The following is an 11,207-nucleotide window of genomic DNA, read 5'->3' as shown; positions in this document are numbered from 1 at the left end:
TTTTTTTTTTTTTTTTGTTGCCTGGTATATACAAGGCCCTATAGGTCTGACCACTTTTTTTTGAGGATTCTGGTCTGGCTTCCAGCCCCTACCCCACTACATTTCTGACCCTCCCACCACCCCCACCACCCCACGGCCATCGTCGTGGTAGTGATGTTCAGGTGATGTTGGCCCAGCTGCTGCCCTGCCAGCTCCTTTCATCTCGGCCTGTGCGCAAAGCAAGCTCAAAGGTCTCAGGACTTGCAAACACTTCCCGGACTCCTCGGGAGAGTCAGCTCCTTCTTCCCACTGAGCCTCAGGGGCTATCATCTGCAGAGCCTGCCTGGGCCCTCACTGTGTTTGTTGACCCTCTGTCAGGCCACCTCTTGGGAGATCAGAACTGTAGTATGTAGTCACTGTGGACCGAAGTGACAGAATACGTGTCATCTCCCTTTACGCCCTGACGCCGTTTCATTCATTTTTGTTTGTTGTTTCTCAAAATGGGCCTCTCTATGTGGTCCAGGCTGCCTTAGAACTCATGATATTTCTGCCTCAACTATGGAATACTGGGATTACGGGGGTCATTTTGTTTTGTTTTTGGCTGTGAGTGAGGTGCTTGCAATCCAGCACCTGAGAGACAGAGGAAAGACAGTTCAGGAGTTCAAAGCCAGATTAGGCAATGACCAGCCTTCTCCTCTCCACGTCCCCCTCCACCTCTGATATCACTATAAGAGGATATCACCTCTGATATCCTCCTGAGTGCTGGAGCTTTTGTTGCTGTTATTTGGGGGTGGGAGTCTCACATAGCCCAGGCTAAATCAGAAATCCCTGTGTAGACAAGGCTGACCTTGAACTCCTGACCCTCTTGCCTTTAAACTCCTAAGTGTGGGAATCACAGGCATTCGTCACCAGACCCCATTTTATAGAACGCTGGGGACGGAACCCAGGGCTTTATGGGTGTTAACAGTGTACCAACCAAGAGACATGCCAGCCCGAGGCTGTCCTAGAACTCAGTAGAGCAGGCTGTCCTCAAACTCAGAGATCCACCTGCCTTTGTCTCTCCCAAGATAACTGTTACTCTGGATTCAGAGGATCTGACTCCTGTGCTGGCCTCCCTGGGCACCGTACAGAAAAAACACCTGTATGCAGAAGATAAACATAAATTATTTACGGTTGCTAATGTAGCTAGGCAGAGCTCACCTGACCCCACCATCCCTGGGCGCATTAGATAGTTAACTGATTGCTGAGGGCTGGAGAGAGACATTTTCTTCCTGTAGCCACTAATGTAGTCCATGCCATAAATAGCCCCACACCATAAATAGCTTCTGTAAGGAACCTTAAACCCTGTCTCATACACGCACAGTTACTGTGTAAGCTGACTTAATTGCGTTTGTGTGTGACGTGTGCAGGTGTGTACATGCGTACATGGCACGTGCTCCTACACGTGAATGTCTGTGTGTGCGTGTCCTCTTGCCTTCCACCAGGTGAGGCCCAGCAACTGAGCTCAGGTGTCAGGCTTGGTAGCAAGTACGTTTACCCACTAACCTCTCTTTTCAGCCTTGTGAACTAACTTTAAAAATAAATAGGCCCCAGGGTGGTGTCACAGGTCCTCGATCCCAGCGCCGGAGCCAGAGGCAGGAGTATCTCTGTGAGTTCAAGGCCAGCCTGGTCTACAAGTGACACCCAGTCAACAACAAAAACAACTTAAAACTGTAAAGCTTTGTTTTTGTTTTTTCTGTTTTTTGTTTGTTTGGTTTGTTTGTGCCAGGACTTCCTCCTCTCATAAAAAACTGGAGGAGGCTAGCTGGGATAGCTGCGAACTTGTCTTTGAAAAATTTTAAATGAGCATACAAATTCAAGACACGGGTTTTTGTTTGTTGAGTTTTCAAGACCTGGGTCTCTCTGTGCAGCTCCAGTTCCCCTGGACCTCTCTCTGTAGACGAGGCTGGCCTCTGCCTCCCCAGTGCTGGCATTAAAGGCGTGCGCCACCATCTGTCAGCTACAGTTTTAGTTTGATTTGCTCCCCCCCTCCCCCGGGCCGGACCTCAAACCCAAGGAAGGTCTCAGCTTTTCCTGGAGAGCACTTGATGGCTGAGAGACTCTCCCAGCTGCACCTAATTACCTGTAACAGCAATTTCCTGTTCCGTTCAATAATTTACCCAGCCGACCCCCCCACCCTACTGATCTGGATTGTGTATTGCGGTGTTTTCAGGCTTTCTTCTTTCTGTTTTTGTTTTTGTTTTGTTGTTGTTGTTGTTTGTTGTTTGTTTTTTTTTTTTGGAACAGCCTCTCAGTTTGTAGCCTCGACTGGCCTGGAAAACCCTGAGGGGACCAAATCGATCTCAAACTTCAGCCATCCTCCTGCCTAGGCTTCCTGAGCTGCTAGGATCACAGGTGTATGTGTTTGTGCCACCTTGACCCCCAGCACAGTGGCCAGTGCTCTTCCCGTTATTCATCTTCTCTTGGTACCTAGGAAGCCTTGAGAAATATGTCACTGTGCAGAACACGGGTCCTGGTCTAGAATATTAACTGTGGTCCTTCCTTCCTTCTTTATTTTCTTCTCCCATCCTTCCCTCCCTCTTTCTCTTTCTTTCTTTCTTTATTTTTTTTTTTTGAGACAGGGTTTCTCTGTGTGGTCTCTGTGTATTCTGGAACTGACTCTGTAGACAAGGCTGGGCTTGAACTCAGAGATTCAACTGCCCTTGTCTCCTGAGTGCTGGGATCAAAGGTGTGCACCACCATGCTCAGCAGCTCCTTTTTTTTTTTTTTTTTTTTTTTGGACAGGGCCTCACTAATTTATTTTATTATTTTACTTTACTATATCTCACTATATAGTCCTAGCTGTCCTGTAACTCATTATATAGACCAGGCTGGCCTTGAACTCACAGAGAACCTCCTGCTTCTCCTGAGTGCTGGAGTTAAAGGCAAGAGCCACCAGGCTGGCATTTATTTTATTATTTTATGTGTGTAGGTGTCTGTTTTGCCTCCACATATGTCTGTGTACCACATGTGTACAGATGCTGGAAGGGGATTTTATACCCCTTGGACTGTAGTTACAGAAGGTTGGGTGCTGGGAATCAAACCTTAGTCCTCTGGAAGAGCAGACTGTGCTCTTAAGCTGCAGAGACATGTGCTCAGCACAGACTTTTTTTTTTTTTTTTTTTTGAGACAGGGTCTCATGCACCCTTGACTCGCCTCAAACTCCCTGAGATCCAGCTGCCTCTGCCTCCTGAATGCATGCGCCTAGCTAGAAGTACTTTCCTTCTTTTAGTCATGTATATGTGTGTCTATATACACATGATTTTGAGTGCCCAAGGAGGCCAGAACAGGGCACTGGATCCCCTGGAAATGGAGCTACAGACAGCTGTGAGTGGGTGCTGGAAACTGAACCCCCGTTTTCTGCAAAGCAATTGCTGAACCTTGTCGCCAGCTCCTAGAAGTAGTTTCTTAAGAGACAATTTAAATTTTATGTAGCCAAGGGTAACTTTGAACTCCAGATCTTCCTGTCTCCACCTTCAGAGTGCTAGGATTGAAGACTGTGTTGTGCCACCCTCCTGGATACTCATTGTTTATCAAATGACTTTTGTTTGAGCTTTGCGTTCTTAAGATAGTGAGGGATGGAAGCCAGGCCTGAGGTATGTCAGCTAAGCACTTTAATACTGTGTTAAACCCTAACCCAGGAAAACTTTGTGATATACAGAGACCAGAAGAACCCGGAGAACCCGGAAGCGACGTGTCAGCTACACGGGATCCCACAGTGACTCACTTCAGTGGCAGCTGAGCGCATCTTGTTAGGCCTACATCACCCGAGACCCTTCCCCGAAGAGACCACCAGGAACTCTGATGCAAAACACACAAGGGTCTTTATTCAAGCTCGAGCTTGGATTACAATCCTCTCTGACACTGCAGGTTGGGAGAGCTACAGCCAGCTCCAAGGGAACAAGCTTTTTTATTTTTATTTTTTAAAGATTTATTTATTATGTATACAGTATCCTGCCTGCATGTACATGTGTACACCAGAAGAGGGCACCAGATCTTATTATAGATGTTTGTGAGCCACCCTGTGGTTGCTGGGAATTAAACTCAGGATCTCTGGAAGAACAGCCAGTGCTCTCCATCTCTCCAGCCCAGGAACAGGGTTTTTAAAGGGAAAAAACTGAAAGCAGGTGAGAGACCAAAAGATTAAAAATCAGCAGCTATTATTAATGTTTAAGGCCTGAACTAGGTGGGTGGAGAGTTCCAGTAATGCCCTGAGGGGAAGAACCCACCTTACTGCATTCTTTCCCCATTCACTAGAGATACAGTTGCTAGGAAACTGGCCCAATACCCTAGGGAGGGACACCAGATCATTAATGATTTGGGGACCTTCCTATAGCCAATCAGTTCAAAATGCAGCATTTTGACCAATAGATGCTTGCCAGGCAGGAATCGCTCCTGCCTTGGGCATGCTGGGAGGGACCAGAATCTTTAAATCACCCAACTAACCAGAGCACGGGGCTCTCCGCTCTCACCGCTTCGGTGGTGGTGGGTGTTGAGTCCGAGCAGCAGCTGGTAATGATTTGTAATAAAAAGATCCTCATGGGGTTTGCAACAGACTCGGCTCCTGGTGGTGGTCTTTTGGAGTATCGCTATTTGGGCACAACACAGGGGCTTCCAAGCCTTAGCATCACCTGATTGGACAAAAGGTGAAGGAATGAAACGCACCTTCACCTAGTTGGTTGACAGCACCCAGCCAAACCACCAGAGAGGGACAGCTTGCCAAGAGGAGCACTGCCACCCTGGGAGCAACCGACGGGTCTTTATCGGTCCACCTATGTCTAGCTGCAAGCAGCTGAGAACGTTCTGCGGTTTTCTTTTCTCAGAACTTAAGGGTGGGAACCAAGGTACTCCAGGGACAAGCTAACCTAGGATGGAGCCTGAGAGAAGACACAGAGTTCTCGGTCTGCTAATTTAATCCTTTCAGTCTCAACCTGACGCTTCCTCGGAGGGCGGTCCCCTACCGCTGTTGATCCACAACAGCACCAAGCCTGCGAGGCCCAGCATCCATTCTCCTGGCTCTCAGGGCTGGCTGCCTCTGCCGCTGCCTTGGGGGCACACCATCTCATGCCCTTAGGTGGGGAAGGGTTGAGCTAGCCTCAGCCCCTCCCTGATGGGAGTGGCACACCCACTCCCAGTTGTACGGACCTCAATCAGTACCCTTGTGCGTGTTCTCGGCTGGCAATTTAAATTTTAAGTAAATGGTGTCCGAATCAATTCTCCTCAGGATAACAGACTTATACTTCTCTATTTCTCTCAAGACTAACAGTAAAAGATGTATTTTTTTAAATGTCTACACTGCCAGCCAGGCCTGGTGGTGCTGAACTTTAACCTCAGCTGAGCCTAGATTGTCCTACAATTGCCAGATGCTGTTTTAAGGGAAAAAAAGGCCAGCCAGGCAGTGATGACACACACCTTTTTGTTGTTTATGTTTTTCGAGACAGAGTTTCTCTGTGTAGCCTTGGCTGTCCTGGACTCACTCACTTTGTAGACCAGGCTGGCCTTGAGCTCACAGAGATCTGCCTGCCTCTGCCTCTGAGTGCTGGGATCACAGGCGTGGGCCATCATTAAAGGCTGATGGCACTCCGGAGGCAGAGGCAGGAGGATCTCTGAGTTTGAAACCAGCCTTGTCTACCAGGACAACCAGGGGTACATAAAGAAACTTATCTCAAAAAAAAAAAAAAAAAAAAAGAAAAGAAAAGAAAAGGAAAGAAAAAAGGCCTCTCTTATCTAAAAGACAGCCCTGCTTAGCTCCCTAGTGCTACAGAAAGATATAAACAAAATGGGTGGGTATCCTTGATGACTGGACAGTAAAGGAAAACAAAAATCGGTCCTTCCCTCCCTGCCTCTGCAGCCATAAGGCCTGGAGGGGTCATTTCTACTTCCAAGATGACCTCTCTATAAGCCTTGAAGCCCCAGATAGGCCATTCAGAAAGAGATTAGTTTAAGAGGGTTGGCAAAAGATGGACAAGGGATTGCTTGTGGCCTTTACTCTTAGGGTACAGCTTTTTGGGGGTTCCTTGAGGCTCAGAAGCCAGCTCTGGTGGCAGGTGCCAGCCATCTTAGCACTTACAGCCAGGGCTACCTGCAAGTTCTCTTCTCCTGGGGGTTGGGGGTGGTGGAGATGGCTCAGTGAGTAAAAGAGGGTCAACTTTCTTTGCTAAAGCCGAGGACCTGAGCTCAATTCCTAAACCCTGCGGTAGAAGGGGCGCTGACCTCTCAGGGTTGTCCCCTGACCTCCGTGTTTGAGCCGTGGCACACACGTGTCAGCACGCACACAGCCTTCACAAACGCACAGAGGAGGGATGGGAGTGGGGAAGTGAATAGTGGCACTTGATTACAGTCCCACAATTAGGAAGCTGGGGAGGAAACTGCTTAAGCTTGAATTTGAGGCCAGTTCAGGTGATATGGGACCCAAGCCAAACACCAAAGAAAACCAGTGAACGGATTTATTAATTTAAAAGAAAGGGTGGGGGGAGGGAAGCTGGGTGACAGCAAACCCCTTTAATCCCAGCACTCCGGAGGCAGAGGCAGGCAGATTTCTGTGAGTTTGAGGCCAGCCTGGTCTATAGAGTGAGCTCCAGGACAGCCAGGGTTACACAGAAAAACCCCATCTAGAAAAAAACAAAAGAAAAGAGAGAGAGAAATATTTCTACTTTTCTGAACATCATGACTTGATTTAAGGTAAGAGTACTTTAATCCCAGCACTCAGGGAGGTAAAGGTAGGCAATTCAGGGCCAGCCTGGTCTACATGATGAGTTGCAGGCTGGCCAGGGCTGCATAGCCAAGCTATCTTAAGAAGGAAGAAGACCAGGCTGGCCTCAAACTCACAGAGATATACCTGCCTCTGCCTCCCAGAGTCCTGGAATTAAAGGCACATGCCACCACAACCTGCTCAGATCTTGGCCTGTTAGTTCTGAAGAACAGAGCCAATCACAACAGCACAGGTCTCAGTAGTCAAAGGAGAGAACTTTATTCAGTGGCCAATGAAGAGCAGGAATGGGGAGCAGGCTGTAACCTCCCACACTTCGGACCCATCCCTACAGCAGGCAAGAAAGAGGTGGGTAGAAAGTGACATTTCCAGGAAGCAGCCTTCATGCCCGCAAGAATTCTATCTCCCTCTTTCTGCATGACCGTGTTTGCCCAGGTCCCAGGATCACTATGGAAACTGTAAACTGTCACATCATTGGTGGGTGAGAGATTTAACCTGGAGAAGTAGTACAGCGGGATGGTAATGAAAAGGAAGGGCAGGGTCTGGTGCACTTGGAGAATCCCAGCTCTGCAGGAAGATGAAGAGTTCAAGTCCAACCTGAATTATATAGCAAGAACCTGCCTCAGAAACAATACAAAACATAGCAACCTATAGGCCAGCATTCAAAGGTGGTGGCAGGCTGAGTTTGAACTGGCCTGCCCTTGTTGGGTTGAATTTTTTTCAGAGATGTTCTCCATCCTGATGTACACTAGGCATTTTAGCGTGTAGGGTGGCTATATGGGGGTGCTTGGGTCAAGGCACAGGGAAAGAAAACAGGAGAACTGTGGAATGGAGAGAACTGGGGGACTGCACGTCAGCTGAGGATTAACAGCCCACTTTTCCAGAAATAGCAACTAAGGACTGTTGCTATTTCTATGGAATAGTGTTATTTAGCTCCAGGAAGGAAACAAACAAACAAAAACTGGCTCATACTAATCCAAGCGAAGAAGGAGGTTCTGAACCAGGAAATGTAGTTAAGTCTTTCCTCAGTTAAGGGTTTTGACTTTAACAAACCCACTTTGAAAATGGGGTATGTCGGGCTGGAGAGATTGCTCAGAGGTTAAGAGCACTGACTGTTCTTCCTAAGGTCCTGAGTTCAATTCCCAGCTAAACCAGATGGTGGCTCACAACCATCCATAATGAGATCTGGTGTCCTTTTCTGTCAAGCAGGTGTACATGCAGGCAGAACTCTGTATACATGATAAATAAATAAATCTAAAAAAAAAAAAAAAGAAAATGGTCTACATCCAGACAATATATATGTTTTTTTTTTATTTTCCGTTTCATGTGCATTGGTGTTTTGCCTGCATGTATGTACATGTGAGGATGTTGGCTCCTCTGGAACTGGAGTTATCGAGTGGGTGCTGGGCATTGAATGCAGGTCCTCTGAAGAGCAAGTGCTCTTAACCACTGAGCCATCTCCCCAGCCTGGCAATATTCTTTAAAAGAACAAACAAAAAACTGGCAAGTTTCCATTGAGAATATTAATGCAACAAGGAATCGTGCTTAAGGCAAAGCTTGTGACCTGTGAATTTAACCTTCATCCTATCTGGAGTGTAAAACTCTAATCCAAATAATGTGTTTCTGCCTCTCCCAAGCCCCAGCTTAAGATTTCTTCCACCCTTGGGCTAGGTGTGGCAGAGTTTGCCTTTAACTCTGGGACTCAGCAGGGAGAGGCAGGCAGCTGTCTGAGATTCAGGCCGGCCTGGTCTTCATAGAGAACTCCTGACCTTGTGCCGGATGCCTGAGTGGTCAGAAAAGGGCACTGGGTCCTCTGGAACTGGCCTCCGTGGTTGGAAGCCGCCATGCTGGGAATCTAACCAGGTTCTCTGAGAGAGAGCAACAGATGCTGTCTAACCAGGTTTCCATGTTTTTATCTTAATCAGTCAGTCGTCCTGTTCAAAAACTACCTTATGCTCTCATTTACTAAAGAAAAAAAATCCTTAGGGGCCAGCGGTTAAGAACACTGGCTGCTCTTCTGGAGGTGCTGAGTTCAATCCCCAGCAACCACAAGGTGGCTCACAACCATCGGTAATGGGACCTGATGCCCTCTCCTCCAATTCAGGCACACATGCAGACAGAGCACTCGTGCACGTAAAATAGATAAATACATAAGATAAGAATAATTTGCCCAGGCACGCTTTACATCCCACACTGGGGAGGCGGAAGCAGGCAGATCTCTGAGTTTCAGGCCAGCCTGGTCTACATGTAGTGAGACAACAAGTAGTTAAGTATACCTGGGTGGTTCCTTGCTTGTACTGTCAAGGTGATTCTGAGTTCCAGGCCGTCTCGGATTACCGGAGACCCGGTCTCAGGAAACTAGAGTGGTGGAATTCCCTGTGCTCTGGGTCCTGCTTTGTTGAGATGTGAGGTGTCTCATCCTGTGCTCCCACAGTCACCCCCTCCTCTTTTCTCCATTGCTGTAGATTGAGCCTTCCTAAATCACCAGCAACAACAGAAGGCTGTTTTAAGGAGCCCACACCCACACTCTCCAGTACCTTCCTTTCTCTTCACCTGAATGCTTTAGCCTGCAGGGGAACGTTTTTTTATCAAAACCCAAATCTGCATAATAATAACAACAATGGGCTTGAGCCGTTGGCTTAGTGCTAAAAGCCCAGAGAGCAGAAGTCCTATTCCCAGTAACAGCCTGTTACTCTATATCAAGATCCCAAACCCCCTCCTGGCTCTGTACATGCGTTATCACACTTACACACACATACACATATATACATAAATTAAAATATTTTCAAATGTATGTGCTCACATGTCACAGGATGTTATATCCTAGCTAGGCGCAGTGGCACATACCTTTAATCCCAGCACTCTGGGAGACAGAGGCAGGCGGATCGCTGTGAGGTCCAGGCCAGCCTTGTCTACAAAGCAAGTCCAGGACAGCCAAGGCTACACAGAGAAACCCTGTCTCAAAAAAGAAGAAAAAAGAAAAGAAAAGAAAAAGAAGAAAGAAAGATATGAAGAGGTTATTCCTGCTCTGCAACCCAGGTAGATTGGAAGGAAACTGCATTTACATGTTAATTTGCCTAGCAAATGTCTGTTTCATCTCTATCTGCTCTAGGTGTAATCCATACAAGAAAGAAAGCATGAGGCTGAGGAGAGGAGTCAGCAGGTGAAGGCAGTTGTCGCAGAAACTGAGTTCCATTTCTGGGCCTCACTTGATAACAGAGTGTGGCTCCCACAAATTGCCTGCAATTGTAAAGATATTTATAAAAATAATAACGGTAACATGAATTGGACAGGCTATGGAACCTCAGGTGTGTTTGTTTGTTTACTTTGGCTGGGCTGGGACCTAAAACTAAGGCCTTCTGCCTCCTGGCCAACCTCCCAACCATTGTGCCTCAGGAGTCCACCTGAGCCTTCTAGGGATCTGTTTTGTTTTGTTTTTTTGACAGGGTTTCTCTGTGTAGCCTTGGTTGTCCTGGACTTGCTTTGTAGGCCAGGCTGACTTCATTGTGGAACTCTCAGAGATCCACCTGCCTCTGTCTCCCAGAGTGCTGGGATTACAGACGTGAGCCGCTGTGCCCGGGTCTATTGATTTTTCTCTAGCGTTCCCAACAGAATTCTCAGACACTGAAGTGAGGAGATTCCTCAGGTTAAGGAGAGTTGACGGGAGTAGATCCACAGATCCAAGGTGCTATGAAGCAGTGAGTGAGCCTTAAACTATAGCACAGGGGGTAAGTATCTTTTGGGCATTTAAAACTGGCCTGGACTGTCTCTGTAGACTAGCTGGTGTCTGAGAATTTGCATCTTAACAAGATCCAGTAGTCTGAGCTAGCGCTTCAAATTTGCATATCAAAGAAGGTACCCAGGTCCCCTCAACGATATCTTTTGGAAATTACACTGGAAAACTGGGGCTTAGAGCCCAGAGATCCACCTCCCTAGAACCAGGATTAAAGGTGGAGGCCACACACCCTAGTGTTTTTTGAACAGGGCTAGTAGTTTTGAACAGGTTAGGATAAATAACTATTTATTCTACAGTACGAAGGACTCGCTTTTTTTCTTTTTTTTCTTTTCTTTCGTTTTTCAAAACAGGTTTTCTCTGTGTAACCTTGACTGTCCTAACGGCTTTCTTGTCGACCAGGCTGGCCTCAAACTCACAGCCAGCATCTGCCTGCCTCTGCCTTCCCAGTGCTGGGATTAAAGGCCTGCGTGTCGCCACACCCGGCTAGGACTCCCTTTACCTCCTACCTTACCCCCACCCTCCACTGGGTTTCTCCAGTGTAACCGCCCTGGCTGTCCAGGGACTGTCTTTACAGACCAGGCTGGCCTATGCACACACAGAGACCCCCCTGCCTCTGCCTCCTGAGTGCTGAGATTAAAGAAGACCGCTGGAAGCAGGCCAGAAAGAAACTCAGGTGGGTCCTTTAATCACTACTTCATTAGCATTAAAGTAGCCTGGAGGAGGGGCTTACACTGCGTTTAAAAG

Source organism: Psammomys obesus, unplaced genomic scaffold, assembly GCF_907164565.1.
Source record: "Psammomys obesus unplaced genomic scaffold, mPsaObe1.curated_primary_1811, whole genome shotgun sequence".
Taxonomy (NCBI): domain Eukaryota; kingdom Metazoa; phylum Chordata; class Mammalia; order Rodentia; family Muridae; genus Psammomys; species Psammomys obesus.
Note: the sequence above shows the minus strand (reverse complement) of the source record.